General features: G+C 37.8%; 2 pseudogenes; both read left to right on the top strand.

The window, feature by feature from the left end:
- Window positions 1-6,200: 6,200 nt before the first annotated feature.
- On the top strand, window positions 6,201-7,858 carry LOC100346858 (UV excision repair protein RAD23 homolog B pseudogene; annotated as a pseudogene).
- A 4,441-nt stretch (window positions 7,859-12,299) lies between these two features.
- On the top strand, window positions 12,300-14,486 carry LOC108178728 (large ribosomal subunit protein uL11-like; annotated as a pseudogene).
- Window positions 14,487-16,123: the final 1,637 nt, after the last annotated feature.

Genomic DNA, 16,123 nt, shown 5'->3' with positions numbered 1-16,123 from the left:
GGTTCCAGGCTCTGTTCCTATATATTATATAATCAGTTTCCTAATCTACCAAATGAGGTAATTCTAGCTGTTCTTGTAGAAACAGATATTTTTAAGCTTAAGGAAGCAACAGCCAAGGCAGAGAATCAGTGAAAGAAGAGTGATCTGTCTACAGCATTGTTAATGTGATTTTAACACCCAAAGAAGAGAATTATTTTAGCTAGCTAAAAAAAGAAAATTATGCTGCCTAAATACCATCTGTCAAGGTATTTAATGAGAGCACAACAAGATCCAGGCTGTATTTCCATAGTAAGATCAGGATCATATGTTATAATGCTTAGAATACATTCAATAGACAGAAAGATCCCATCGGTTTTATGTTTCAAGAAATTAAAAGATTCTTTGGAAGTATTAGTGGCTGTGGTACTTCTGTGATACATATTTGCCATATATGTTCTCGGGATTCTTGTGTCCTGGAGGTCTTGGAACTATAAGATAATTTTTGATATCTTAGGAAAATATTTCATTGAAGTTAATTTGGTTTGATACATTTTTAAAAAAGGGTAAGATACCTTAATAAGAAGATAGAAACAATGTAAGATGTGCATTATAATATACTTTTTCTAATTCACTGATGAACAAAAGAAAATGAAAATATTTAGAGGAGATGGTGGAGGAAGGGGGGTGGAAAACACATAGTAATTGAGAAAAGTTATTACATAACTGGAAAAATCTATGGAGAAGATATTTCATACGAATCCCTCAAGTTACCTTAACTCCATTATCTGTTTCCTGTCTTTACCCCTCACTATTAATTTAAGACCAATTCCCCAATTCTTGCTTTTCATCTTTCTCCTCAATTTAATATAATAAAATTTTATATCTCTTAATAAAATTTTATATTCCATGAGCTAAATGGTTTACATTTATTTCTCTTTAATAGTAAAGCCTGAATTAAATCACCATGTAAGAATCACAGAAAATGTTTCTCTTTTGGTCAGCAGATAATGTGTTTGTTGAATATCTAACACTTGCAAGGCAACAAGACTATCATTTGGGAAGCAGTAGAAGGAAGATTAAATAAGTATTTCAAATGGTTCCTGGGACAATTCATTATTGCTCCTCACACATTTGCAAAGGCAAAGAAGTAGGTGATTTAAAATGAAGAGGGAAATATTTGCACACAATTTATAAAGTACAGCATAGTTCTCTTGCCTATTCTGGAAGTCTCCCTGTTATGAATTTGGAATTCCTTCTTCTACACCCCCATGGCATCGTATAATAGGAATAATAAGAATAATAGGAACAGTGTCTCACTGTTCCTATTATGACACTATCCATTAAACCTTTCTTTCACACAGGAATAATATTTTTAAAATATTTCTTCAGCAGCTATTATATAGATTACCTCTTGCTGCGGTAAAAACAAGTTCAGGCCGGCGCCGCGGCTCACTAGGCTAATCATCTGCCTTGCGGCGCTGGCACACGGGGTTCGAGTCCCGGTCGGGGCGCCAGATTCTGTCCCGGTTGCCCCTCTTCCAGGCCAGCTCTCTGCTGTGTCCAGGGAGTGCAGTGGAGGATGGCCCAAGTGCTTGGGCCCTGCACCCCATGGGAGACCAGGAAAAGCACCTGGCTCCTGCCTTCAGATCAGCGTGGTGCGCCGGCCGCAGGGCGCCGGCCGTGGCGGCCATTGGAGGGTGAACCAATGGCAAAAGGAAGACTTTCTCTCTGTCTCTCTCTCTCACTGTCCACTCTGCCTGTCAAAAAACAAACAAACAGAAACAAATTCAAACTTATTTGTATAAAAAACACTGATGATTCATCATTTGTCACGTTTCTCTTGGTTGATTGGAAGTTCATAGCTGGCCTCACTTGCATCCCTCTTGTGGCTTCAGTCTGCTGGCAGTTCAGATGGAGCTGGATGGGCCCAAGATAATTTCACTCACTTCTTTTGAGTCTCATGGATGGCTGGAACAGCTAGGTTGTCTGATATTCTCTCTGTGTATCCTGGATTCTTCTAGAATATTCTCAGGATTCTAAGACTCAAAGCCCTAATAGCAAATGCTTATTAGGTCACTGTTTGCATTGCATTTGCTGATGTTTCACTGGGCAAACCAAGCCTCAAGGGTAAGGAAAGACTTCATGTGGAAGGAGATTGTGCAAGGACACAGATACAGAGAGATGTGATCCATTGTGCTCATTCATGTAACAATGGCTCACACCCAAGGCTGAACCAAATGATACATGCATGCAATAAATATTTGCACAACTGTAATGCATTCAAATATCTCTTCTGGAACAATGTAGAGAAAGTACTTATTCTCTGTAAAGCGAGTTACTTTCTTCCATCGAACATATATAATTTGTCTTTAACAAGAAGAGTAAATGAAGCAATGTCTCAAGAGTGGATAGATCCAATTAACTGATTGATCTTGGGATCAACATGAAGAGATTCAAACCGTTCAGAAGGTCAAAAGGAAAGTGAACACACAAAGCCACACTACAGTTGGGTAATGTCCTAGTAACTGCTTATCGTTGGGTACACATTGTCTAGTAACTGCTTATGTTTTTTAAATACTCACATCTGTATGTAATAGATCTAAACCATCAGTGCATTCTAAATCGTTTAGCCAAAAGATAAATACCCTGCAATCACCATTGTGCATGTTACATTCATTTTGTTTCAAATTCAAACACATAAGTGAAACACAAAGCTAGCCAACAAGTGGAAATGCATTAATACTACTGTCATAACAAGCTTCATAAGCATAATTGTCCAAAAAGTCTTAATAGGTCATAGGCATCAAAATTATGTCTAACCCTAAATGTCATCAAATACAAACTATTTAAAATGCTTAAAAACATGTTAGCTTCCTAAAGATACTGATTTACTGATAGATCTTGAAGAGCTTGCTTAGGCATCAAGCATCTAATATCATAAAAATTTCATAACTTTTGAGTTGATAACTGTTCTATAAATATCTTCTTGGGAAATATTCTAAAATATTTTAAGAATATATCCCTAAGAAATAACTTCAAGCATAAATACATTCATTGTAAACAATTCCTGATATTTTACTAATTTCCATTTACTAGTTCCATCCCACACATAACTCATATTTTCTATCTTCCTGAGTCTTTCTGATTTGAGTTTTGTCACCCCAGGATTATTTGTCCTATTTGCTCAGATAATTATCATCATCTTTATAATCATTAAAAGACTGCTTATATAGATCTCAGTGTGTGCCAGGCACAATCAAACCCTGTTTAACCTTCTGCATGCCAATGAGTAAAGGGTGAACTTCAAAGTGAGACCTTTGAAAATACTCTGTAGTAAAACATCAGATAATAATGACAAGAGCTAACATTCAAATAGGTGGTCAAGGGTAGGCGGCAGGGAGAAGTGACAGCTGAGTACAATTTGAATAAGCTTAGAGAGGTGTATAGCTGAAGGAAGAGCATGCTAAGGCAAAGAAAAGCCTGTGCAAAGACCCCAAGGCTGGGAATACCTGGTGTGTTTGTGATTGGATCAGAGTGAGCAGGAGACAGAACGCAGTATAAAAACTATTGCTGATTACATCTTGTTTTTTGCAACTGGAAACCATTATACTTAGTGAACTAAGTCAGTCCCAAAAAGATAAATACCATACATTTTCCCTGATCTGTGATAACTAATAGAGTACAAAAAATGTAATGTATATGAGGGAAATTGACATTTTGAAAATTAATTATTGTTTACAGCCCTTGTCTCTACTGTTGAGGAACAGTGTTTTTTTCTTCTTCTTCTTCTTACTGGTAGTGGAGGGTTAATTTTATGATTGTAAAATAAACTGAAAGTATGTCATTGTAAAAATTAAAAGAAAGAATAAGAAAGGAAGGAGGAAGGAGGGTGGGAATGTGGTCAGGAGGGGAGGTAGGGTGGGAAGTATCAGTAAGTTTCTAAATCTGTATATATAAAGTACATGAAATTTGTTCATTTTATATAAATTTCAAAAATTACAAAAAAAAAACTATAGCTGAAATCCAAGCAAAAATTGATTGCTGTGTCAGCAAAGAGCTTTCAGCCTCTCAGTGAAAGCAGGCTCCAAAAAATATAATTACTATGAATAGAAATAAACGTTAATGATAGGAACAACAGAATGAGGCTTTTATCTAAATATTTCCAAGAGCATGATGCTCCGAATAGTTATTAATAAATAGAGAAATAAAGGAAAGAAGTTACAATTTTACAGACAGCGGCTTAATGACCTTCAAGTTAGATAGATATTGTTTCAAATCCCACCCCCACTATATGTGTGCTAAGAGACAAGCTTCTGAACGCCTTTAAGTCTGTTTCTTTATTTTGTAAAATGGTCACAACGCTAGTAACTTCCTCAATTTATTTTTGAGTTCCTGTTACATTGTAACTTTGCAAAATCTGCTTCTTATAATTCTTTTCTCTTTAAGATTTGTGTATTTATTTGAAAAGCAGAATTACAAAGGCAGAAGGAGAGAGAGGCCTTTCATTCATTGGTTCACTCCCCAGATGGCTACAACAGCCGAAACTGGGCCCATCTGAAGCCAGGAGCCTGGAGCTTCCTCCAGGTCTCCCACATGGGTGCAGGGGCCCAAGGACTTGGGCCATCTTCTACAGCATTCCCAGGCCATAGTGGGGAGCTGGATTGGAAGAAGAGCAGCTGTGACTCAAACTGGCGTCCACATGTGATGTGGGCACTGCAGGCTGTGGCTTAACTCACTCCACTACAGCACTGGCCACTATGATTCTTTCACAACAATGTACTTAAAACACATTATCTTCACATTTATCATGATTACTGAAAGATGACAAATACCCTTTCATCATTACTGGGAGTCACAAGCACATGTCAAGAATGTACTTAACTCCATGATAGATACCAACAGTTATCATGAACTCTCAATGAACTGAGAAGGACTTTTTTTAAAGTGCTTTTAGGTAATATTCTGAATAAATGTAACTGCAGAATAAATTTTGAAAAGGGCCAGAGGTTTGGGTCAACAGTAGTTACTTATTAAGTAAATGACCTTGACTAAGTTATTTAACCTTTGTGACCTCAATTTCTTCCTTTGTGAAATAAAGATTTGTAGGGCCATGGTACGAATAGCATGAAATCACCCTGGTAAAATGCCTTAAACAACTCTTGGCACAGAGTCACAGGTTGCTATGTGATGGTTACTGACAGTGTTAAGAAATTATCTGGATAGAATAGGTTTTTCTAAAATGTTCTATTATTTACCTTCTCCCACTACACCATTTATGCCAAAACTCCAGAGCATTTATCTTGCTTATGTCCTTATAAAACAGATCACCTGTCACGATTTTCCTAGCTAGTTTCCAATTTCCTGAAGGTCATTTTCTTACACCTCTGATTAAGCCCTTTCCCTACTGAACTATGAATAGAACACACAGAAATTAATGTGGCTGAATTTTCCTGCCATTTTATGATAAAATAATTCTATACCTTTTTAAAAATAAAACACAAAACGTGCTCAATAAATACTTGGAATGAAGTAGGCATTAAACTATTCCAAGTATGAAAATCTGTGTCCACCGACAGATGCTTCGTTTTGTCCTTCCCTGCTACTAAACCTGGACAAGTCTGAAAATCTTGTTATCTGCAGGCATATACCCAGAGATAAATGTTGCCAGTCAAAAATTTACAGCACTTTTCAAATGGTAAATAAGATTTATAAAAATGTTTGGAATGTTGACGACTTTTGGTTCTTCTATTCAGGAAAAACAAATCAAGCCATTTAAGTACTTGGTCTCATTACAGACTAATTGTTAATTGTCTAGGAAAGCCATTTCATTTTTCAGCTAGCCTTTGCAGTGTGTTTCAGGGAACCATGGTACATGCATGTACGTGTGTGTATATACAATACACACACACACACACACATATATATATACACATATGAGAGTATTTCAGAAAGTTTCTATAAAAATGGAATTAAAATATGTTCATTTTGGTGCAAAAAATTTTAAATAGTTGTATAGCTTATAAATAATACACATTTCTCTGAAATTTGTGTAGAACCATACATATACATATATATGTATAAAATCCTTAAAATTGAGGCATAGTTCTTGTTATTATTGCTCTTCATAATTAAAATTTACTATGTGTTGTAATAAAGTTTACTTAAGCTTTTTTATTGTTTTTTGTTTTATTTATATGACAGTCACAGAGAGAGAGAGAGATTTTTCCATCTGCTGATTCATTCCTCCAAATGAATGAATTAGCTGGTCCTGAGCCAGGCTAAACCCAGGAGCTGGGAAGTGAATTTGAACCTTCCACATGGGTGGCAGGAACCCAACTACATGAATGCATCCTGCAGCTTCCCAAGGTGCACCTTAGCAAGAAGCTGGAATTGGCAGTGGAGTCGGGACTCAAACTTGGTGCAAACATGAAACATAAGATTGAATCTGAAAAGGGGAAAGATGCCTTTTCGGTAGCAGGTCAAAAATTAATTTGTGCAGGCAAAATTCTCAGTGGTGACACTGCTCTCAAAGAACACAAAAATGAGGAGAAGAACTTTGTGGTGGTTATGATGACCAAACCCAAAGCAGTGACATCACCATCGGCTGCCACTCAGCAATCACATCCTGCCACCACTACCACAGTGAGCTCCTCCACAGCAACAGCTGTAACTCCAGCCTCAACTCCTGCCCTTCTTACTCTGCTTCCCAATTCTATGCCTGCATTCATTGCTCCAGCATCAAGACAGCATCTTCTGAACCTGCACCTGCTAGTGTAACTAAGCACGAGAAACCTGCAGAAGAGCTGGCAGAAACGCTAATGGCTACTAGTCCAACATCAACTGACAGTACATGAGGAGATTCATCTTGGGCAAACCTTTTTGGAAGATGCAACATGTGCACTTGTGACAGGTCAGTCTTATGAGAATATAATGACTGAGATCATTTGGACTATGAACTAGAGCAAGTAATTAGAGCCCTGACAACCAGTTTCAAAAACTGTTAGAGCCATGGAGATAGAGAAAGTTGGGCTGTGGTTGAGTCCCCTAAAGCAGCTACTACTGATGCTACTCATAGTTCAGCAGTGGCTGCAAGTGTAGCAACGACGGCTGAAACAACAAGTTCTGGAGGGTAGCCTCTTGAATTTTTATAGAATCTACCTCAATTTCAACAGATGAGACAAATTATTCAACAAAATCCTTCCCTGCTTTCAGCATTGCTACAACAGATAGGCCGAGAGGATCCTCAATAATGTGGCAAATTAGCCAACACTAGGAGCATTTTATTCAGTTGTTAAATTAACCATTTCAAGAAGCAAGCAGTCAAGGAAGAGGGAGTGGAAGTGACAGTGCTGGAATCGTAGACACTGGAAGTGCTCATTATGAACTACATTCAAGTAACATCTCGGGATTTCCTGAAGGACTTGTGCTTGTGAGAAGAATGAGAACTTGGCTGCCGATTTCCCTCCACAGCAGAGCTTTGATGAAGATTGAAAGGGACTCTTATCTCATACTTCACACCAGTGCATTGCCCTAACCTTGTTCCCTGAATTGTCTGGGATGACTTGGCTCATATCCACAATACTTGGTACACAGAGGTAGATTGTTATGGTGGAGAGGGAGGGATCTAGGATATAGGACAGGGACAAACATCTTGCATGTCTGCTTCAACTAGCAGATGCTACAAATCCACACAGTGTGTAAAATACTATACAATCAAAAAATCAGCTTTTGCAGGTCTTTATTTCTTCGACAACACAGTAGGAAACTTCAATGCCTTTAGCCTTTCTATAGCTTCTTTTTCCTATAACTTTTCCTAAGCTTCATTCTTTTTAGTATACTAGACTCAGAAATTTAGTATAATGCCCTGCTTTATATTTTTTGACTTTATATTGGTTTCTGAAAGAGTCTTTGCTACCTAGAATTTTAGTCTCTGTTTCAAGGCAACACTGGAAAATGGCTTTGTGAAACTGAAAAAAAAATGGAGCAACTATAGACAGAAATGCCAAATTATTGATTGTTGTTGCTGCTTCATATAAGCATAAAATTAATATGTAAATAATCTCATTCTTCAAAATAAATACTTGGAGTGGGCAAGGGGAGAAAAGGAACCTTTGCTTAAAATGAGAATAATTACTGCTATTTTAGAATTTGTTGATCATTAAATTGAATATGAAACCCTTCTAACATGACTTGAAAAGATGTACAAGTATAGGCAGAGTTATTTTCCTATTTATATTTTTATTTGGGGGGAAATTGATAGATGTCTAATTACTGTTTATTGTTATATTGCAGTAGAAGTTTTTTTTTTTTTTGAGATTTATTCATTTATTTGAAAGGCAGAGTTACAGAGAAGCAGAGGGGAGAGAGAGAGAGAGAGAGAGAGAGAGAGAGAGAGAGAGAGAGAGAGAGAGTCTTCCATTCACTGGTTCAATTCCCAGATGGCTGCAATGGCCAGAGCTGTGCCTGATCCGAAGCTAGAGACAGGAGCCTCTAACAGGCCCCATGCAGGTGTAGGGGTCCAAAGATTTGGGCCATCTTCCACTGCTTTCCAGGCCATAGCAGAGAGCTGAATCAGAAGTGGAGCAGCCAGGACTCAAACTAGCGCCATATGGGATGCCAGCACTGCAGGCAGTGGCTTTACCCACTATGCCACAGCACTGGCCCTGCAGTAGAAGTTTTAAAACCACCATTGCACGGTTGTTTTTAATGTACCCCTTGGTGAAACTAGCACTTTTGGGACCAATGGAGAAATGCAGCATTCACTCCCCTGTCTTCCCCTTTGCTCAGCAGAAATCTATTCAAGCGCACGTTGTAAGTGGAACTGCTGCCTTTTTAGAAAGCTCACAAATTGCTGACCCAGTTCAAAATTAATGTAAATGTTTCAAAACTGAGTTTCTAATATTTGTAAGTGTTGTGCTTTATTAGATGAGAATGTATTACCATTAAAGTCATTAGCATTATATTGCTTCCAAAAAAAGAAAGTAGACAAAACTGTAAGCCAGTATTTTAACTGCATTGAGACTTTGAGATCTTTTGGAAGGGTTGGGCGATGTGGCTTGCAAGTGCTTTGGAAAATATAAAATCAAGATATCTCATAACATATTGAAAATAAAAACTTAATAGCAGTGGTTTTTTTTAATTTGGATTTTTTTCCAGTTCAGTTTTTTCTTTGAAATTGCCTTCTTAGATCTGTTATTTCATCACAAAGAGGGGCTGATTCCTACTTGTTCAGTTTATCAAATCTGTTTTCCTGAGTATAAACAAGAGTATTTAAAGAAATATTTTTGACCATCTGCTATTAAGATGAATATGCACAGATTTCTCCCTGCATATACTCTCTTGCAGTGTCCTTATCACAGTTTTATGGTAGTTTTTAAGCTTTCACATTATGCATTTGTGGCCCATCTCTTAGGAAAATAAACAAAACCATGTCTTTTTTTTTTTTTTTTTTTTTTTTTTTTTTTAGAAAAAGACACCAGGGAAGAGAGGGAGTGGTAATAGAATTCATACTAAACTCTATTTCATACAATGGAAAATTCCTAAATCCAAGGTATCATTCAATCAATGGAATCTTTTTGTTTCCTTTAGAATTCTCTATTGAAGGGAAAGATTTTACTTCCTGGCAGAAAGGACCTGAGCTCCAAGCATGTATCCTGTGAACAGGATGACGCTGGAAGACATGGCCGACGGAGGCTCCCAAATCAAAGCCAGCTGATGAAGTGCCAACACGACTACGCTGTCCCACTCTGCGCTGTGCTTCTCAAGGTCTCACCCAGATGTCTCTGAGGAAGTGGACTACTGTTGCAGTCTGGGGAAACCCAGAGGATCCACTTCCCTTCCCTGGTAAGATTCCTGGGCCTCTGATCCTGAGGAAGTTCATTGAACACTTACTTTCAGCTATCTTCCAAAGGAACATTCCTACAGGAAGATCTTTCTCCTCTCAAGTCTGCTTTGTCCGTGCAATCTGCAGGCCACCTGTGACAAGAGAGGCACGTCCACCTGGGCTTCACTTAAATGCCTCCTCATTCCAGGATGGAAAGAGGATGATTAATTAAGCTGCCCAGGTAATTGTTCTCTGGTGTGATGAAGTGGTGGTGATAACCTGAGTGCTCTCCCTTGATGATTACATTTCCACTGTAGAGATCTCTCAAGTTCCAAAATTTTTCAGATCAAGAAATCATTAGAATAGAAATGAGCCTGATATATCACCTTATATGAAATCCATATTTCATTATGTAGCTTTAATCTTTTGTTACTATGTATGTAATTATTCAATGTATTATAATATTTAAATTACTCATCACATTGATAAGTATTGATAATTGTATAATGTTCTACTTTAAACAAATCACCACTGTTGAATTTTTCCTCTACTGAATTTTAAGTAGAATCTAAACTGTTGCTCTGAAAAAATAATTCTGAAATCAAAAGGCAGTTTCAACATTTCAGAAAATTTCCATAAAATAAATTCCTAGAAAGGAACAATACTGTATTATTGCAAATGCAGTTTCCTACCTTTCTGTTTTCATTAAATTTTATTTATGATTTCCTAGTATATAATGTTTACGTACTAACATACAATTTTCAAATTAAATTTAAGAAAACATCTTTTTTCACAATGAACTTATTGTTCTAACATCTTTCATTGATTTTTCTAAGATTGATTGATTTGAAAGGTAGAGTGACAGAGAGAGAAAACAAACTGCAGGTTCACCACCCAGATGTTCACAATGGCTGAGGCTGGGCCAAGTCGAAGCCAGGAGCCTGAACTCCATCCAGCTCTCCCATACAGGTAAAAGGAGCCAAAGTACTTAAGCCACCTTCTGCTGCTTTCCCAGGTGCATCATCAGGGAGTTGGATCAGAAGTGGAGTAGTCTGGACTCACTGTACCACAACACCAACCCCATTCACACTGATTTTAAGAAATGCTTCTTCCCAGTGCAAAGGCCAAATAAATATTTACCAATGATTCTTCGACTTTTTCATGGCTTAGAATTTATTTTTTAAATTTTTACTAATTTGAAATAGAGGAAGAAAGACAGATTCGGAGATCTTCAATCCACTGGTTTACTCCCTAAATTCCTGCTACAGCTGGGTCTTTCACCTAAGTGATAGAGATCCAAGTATTTGAGCCATCACCGGATGCCTCCCAGAGTGTGCATTAGTCAGAAGCCAGAATCATAAGTGGAGCCAGGACTTGAATCCAGGAATTCCAATATAGGATGTGGGCATACATAGTAAGTGGCATGTTAAGTGCTGTGCCAAATGCCCATGCCTAAAATTATTACAATTTATATGTAAGGAATTACTTTTTCTTAGCTACTTTTCTATTTAATTAAAAAGAAACTTGATTTTTCAACAATTTATAACTCCTTGATCATATTTATATAAGGGTTATGAAACAACTTACATTTTTTCCACTTAGATTTGAATGCTTTTCCTCGGATATTATGTACAAATTTCAAAATAAAAGGTGTCAATTCAACCTTATAATATAAAGTTAATTTTGTTATTTTTCTTCATTATCTATACTTCTTAATAGCCTAATATTAAAAAAAAGACATTCAAAGCTCAAAACATCAAGCAGTGACCACAATTCCTTTTGACAGTACAGGGAAATTTTAGCCTTTATATATTAATATGAAAATACAACTTAATTTTCCAACATCTTTATTCCAATTTCACTGTCAGTTGGGTTTGATGATCTGTCTCAACTTTAAGCATTACAGTGAGGATTCAAAATTATCATGCACTTTGCATATACTTTTATATGCTGCATTTTATCTCAAGGCATCGAAATTATTTTTACACCATATTCTGCACTAAACTGCAAGATTCCTAAGAAGGGTGTCTTTATTACTCGTCTTTATCCCTTAGTCTTTGGCACATGAGTGCACATGAATGTTGTTGACATAAATGAAAGAATGAATGAATACCAGTGGAGCTTGATGATTGAAGAGTTTTATATTGATTTCTTTCCTGTGGGTAAGAATACAAGGGAGATATTTCTATGTTCTTTGGCTAGGCCTTCCTTGGATGCATCTCTTCACCCACCTGTAAGTCAGTGATTATTGCCATCAACCACAAATACATAAGAGAGGTTCATTTAGAACCTTTCTGAATGGCCAAAGGAAAACTGGACATCCTAAGAACGCTAGAACAGCATTAACAATGGGATGGTAGAGAAGACTTAGACGCATGTTTCACTATTTTCACTTTATCCCTCAGACTTTTCTGTTTCCCTTCATTTTTTAATTATTATTATTCAATTCAAAATGAGTAAGTTGTCATTTTGGGAAGTTTGAATGCAAACACTACAAGATGACCTATCCTGCAATCCAGAAATAACTACTGTTAATACTGCTAACCCTTACAGCTCATGTCTTATCTTCCCATTTATCTATTGTGTATGGGTCTGTTGGAACTTTGTACCTTATTCCCCAAGAAAATTGCTGTTTGTTACTAGCAGTCTGGACAAAGGGATTACAAAGGCTTTCTTCTAGGAGTTTATACAGCAGATATTAAACTAGGCAGAGATTGTAAGGGTCTAAAGTCCATAAGCTTGACTGGCACCGCGGCTCACTAGGCTAATCCTCTGCCTGCGGTGCCGGCACCCCAGGTTCTAGTCCCAGTTGGGGCACCGGTTCTGTCCCGGTTGCTCTTCTTCCAATCCCACTGTCTGCTGTGGTCCGGGAAGGCAGTGGAGGATGGCCCAAGTGCTTGGGCCCTGCACCCACATGGAAGACCAGGAGGAAGCACCTGGCTCCTGGCTTCGGATCTGCGCAGTGTGCAGGCCATGGCAGCCATTTGGGGGGGTGAACCAATGGAAGGAAAACCTTTCTCTCTGTCTCTGTCTCACTGTCTAACTCTGCCTGTCAAAAAATAAATAAATAAATAAATAAATTCCATAAGCTTTATATCCTGCAAGATCAATTTCTCCAAAATCAAGATAGTTGTGTGTTTTACTCTGACAGACTTTCAGATTTTCCACCTAAAATAGAAGATGGTCTTTTGGGGTCTTGCCACAAAGGAGGACAAGGTGCAACTTTCTTCGGTCCTCCTGAATCCAGATTCATCTGACACCAGGCACCTCTGCCATGCTGCCCAGGTTCAACCACAGCAAGATCAAAATTGTGTATCTGAAGTTGGAAGCAAGTTGGGTGCCACTGAGATAGGCCCCCTACGTCTGTCTCCAAGACAAGGTTGATGATGACATCGCCAAGGCAACTGGTGACTAGAAGTGTCTGAGGATTACAATGAAACTGACCAATCAGAATAGATAGCCCAGATTAAGGTGGTGCCTTCTGCCTCTTCTGTAATCATCAAAGCCTTGAAGAAATCACTCAGAGACAAAAAGAAATAGAACATCAAACACAGTGGAAACATCACTTTTGATGAGATTGTTAACATTGCCCAGCAGATGCACCACCATCTTTAGCAAGAGAACTCTCCAGAACCATTATAAAGATCCTGGGACTTCCCATTCTGGGGGCTGCAATGTTGATGGCTGCCACTTTCATAGATGGCATCAAGAGTGGTGCAGTGGAGTGCCCTGCTAGTCAAGAAGAACAAAGGAGATGTTTCAATAAATGAATATCTAACAACCAAGAAATGATAATAAAATAAAATAGTAATATGGCCAAAAGAAAAGAGGACACAAAACCACATCCAAAGGAACCCACTGCTAGGAAGTCTCCTATTTTGAAAGACTTAGCCAAGAGCAACTAATTAGACACACAAACAAACACAAATAAGGTTCTAAATCCATATTTCTAAACCTGGATTGAGAAATAGAGTCTAGCACTGCATTGTTAACTTTCCACCACAATGGCTGCTCAAACATCTAAATGAAGCAATCAAGAAATTAGCTACAAATTAGAAGGCTTCTTGAACTCATTTCTGGGATGTTGGTGGCCATGGCATGCTTTGGTTATCTTTTTGTTGAGTACAGCAGAAGACAATCACTGGAATGTATTTGGCTGCAGGAGCTGAAAATGCGACCATAGCAGTAGAACTTCATGCATACTTCACTTCTCAATAAAGTCCAGACTGCTGGTGTATACAACCCTCACTAAAATCTGGGGTATATGAGTTTGGTCATTCTAGTCCTTGCTCCCTTACTGTAAAAAATGCTAGCATTTCTGAAGCCATTTCTCCACTGAAACATTCTTAACTCTCTCCTTTCTCTTTCTTTCCCCTCCTCCCTTCTCTTCCTCCGTGAGGTAGCCATTCAAAGGGTAGGTACCTAGTCTAAGCAGTTTAAGGTATATAGTTCTAGGAAGAGTAGCTAATTCTTTCTTCCGTTTCACTCCTTTTTATGATGTTCTATGGATATGCTGTAAATTCAGAATCTAGTATGCGGAGAAAAAGTAGACCATTGAGTTGTGACTCATTCCTGTCCACTTAATGCAGAATAAGATAGATAGTATTTTCAAGCCATGAATTGAATACTGAGAAAAATGCAACTCATTTATTGTCTTTTTAATATAATTTCCATTCTAAGCCTTTATGCCACCTGATGACAGCTACTAAATATAGCTATTATATTTATTACTGCTTCCAAGTAAAATCATTCAATTTGGGATTTTAAAAAATTTTTTTCTGAATATCTAAACCCATCAATTCTGATTTTTATCTTTCACTGGCTCCCTGCTACTCCATGTTGCTAGTGAAGTTCTGAAGGGTTATTGAAGAGAGGACTTTCAGTTTTCAAATCTGTGTTATGTGGCTTTCCTCAAAATGCACAGTATTTCCATATGATTTTCAGGCTATATCTTTCTTTGATTTTTGAATCTAATCTCTATCAGCTGTGTCCTAAACACCTGCTGAGCTGTCTGTGGTCCTGATGATCTCTGGCTGTTAGTCCCCATATTCCTCATTCTCCTCCTGACCCTCTGACTCTCTCGGTCCATCAGCCTTTTCATACCCTGTTTTGAGTATATGGGAAATTTTCTGATCCTCTTTGTGCCTCTGCAGGCACAGAAAATTCAGAGCAACTTTCTCAGCCTGGGATTTTCTTGCTGATCTTTATGTCCTATTCCTGCTTCCTCAAGGTTTATGTGGTAAAATAGGAGACCTTCTGGGATTTGTGTTACTTTCTTATGCCCCAATAAGGATCATCAATAAGTCCTGCAACTTTATATTCTCAAAATATTTTTAGATTTTTCTAGACCTTCAGCTTAACATAAAACAATTTGGAAGCAAGGGACAAGTTTCCCAAACACATCCTAATTTTCATTCATAACCAGCTCTTGACTTCCTCTACTATATGATAAGGAGGGTTCTTATTTGGTTTTATCAAGTTTGTCATATGATGAATAATTTTGGTCTTGCATTTGAAACAAAGCATTTAAGCACAACAATATAGAAATTGTGACAACTTTTCCCTTAATATGGATAACTAATATTTGACTTTCCTGTTTAGGGAAAGACTTGAGATTTAAGCAAAGAAATTCAACACAGCACAAAGGTTTAAATACTTTGGTACGTATCATCGTGCTAACACATGCAAAGGTGAAAAAATGAAATCACATTGTAGTGAATGGCTAATTCTGCCAGTAGACTGTCCAGATTTCAGCCTTGTTTGTTTGTACTACTCATGGGACAGCTACTTATTTAAGCCCTTTTGCCTCCATTTTCTCATGTTAAAAATGACTACATAATAATAATGAAACCCTCAAGGGTTGGAGGATGAAGCGAATAGGTACTATAACACACATGGAACTGAACTTGGCATTTGATAGAGGCTCAAGAAGCATAATCTATTATAATTATTGCTAACTGGCAGGTCTGGTACCTCAATTAGTGTATACTGGCATGGTCATACGGGAGATGTTCTGATGCCTTTCATTCTGATAGGCTGGTATTTATCTGTTGCCAAACAGTCAAGTAATTTCTATGCAGCTTGTGTGGTAGCAACTTCCAAATTGGATTTTCACACTTCAACAGATTTTGGTGGTAAGGAAAAGGAGCTCAAATGGATTTAGAAAGATTTATGGATTTAGGGAGCATGAGCTTCATGTTTGCAACAGTTCCTCTAGTCTCTCAGGTCCCTTGAGAAAGATGTGGGGAAAAAACCAGGAGGATCATGCACATACAGTCTGGATCTTTGTCAAAGTAGAACACTGACACGCCACTCAATACC

This window comes from Oryctolagus cuniculus, chromosome 1 (assembly GCF_964237555.1).
Source record: "Oryctolagus cuniculus chromosome 1, mOryCun1.1, whole genome shotgun sequence".
NCBI classification, from domain to species: domain Eukaryota; kingdom Metazoa; phylum Chordata; class Mammalia; order Lagomorpha; family Leporidae; genus Oryctolagus; species Oryctolagus cuniculus.
Note: the sequence above shows the minus strand (reverse complement) of the source record. Positions and strands in the feature narration are given on the sequence as shown.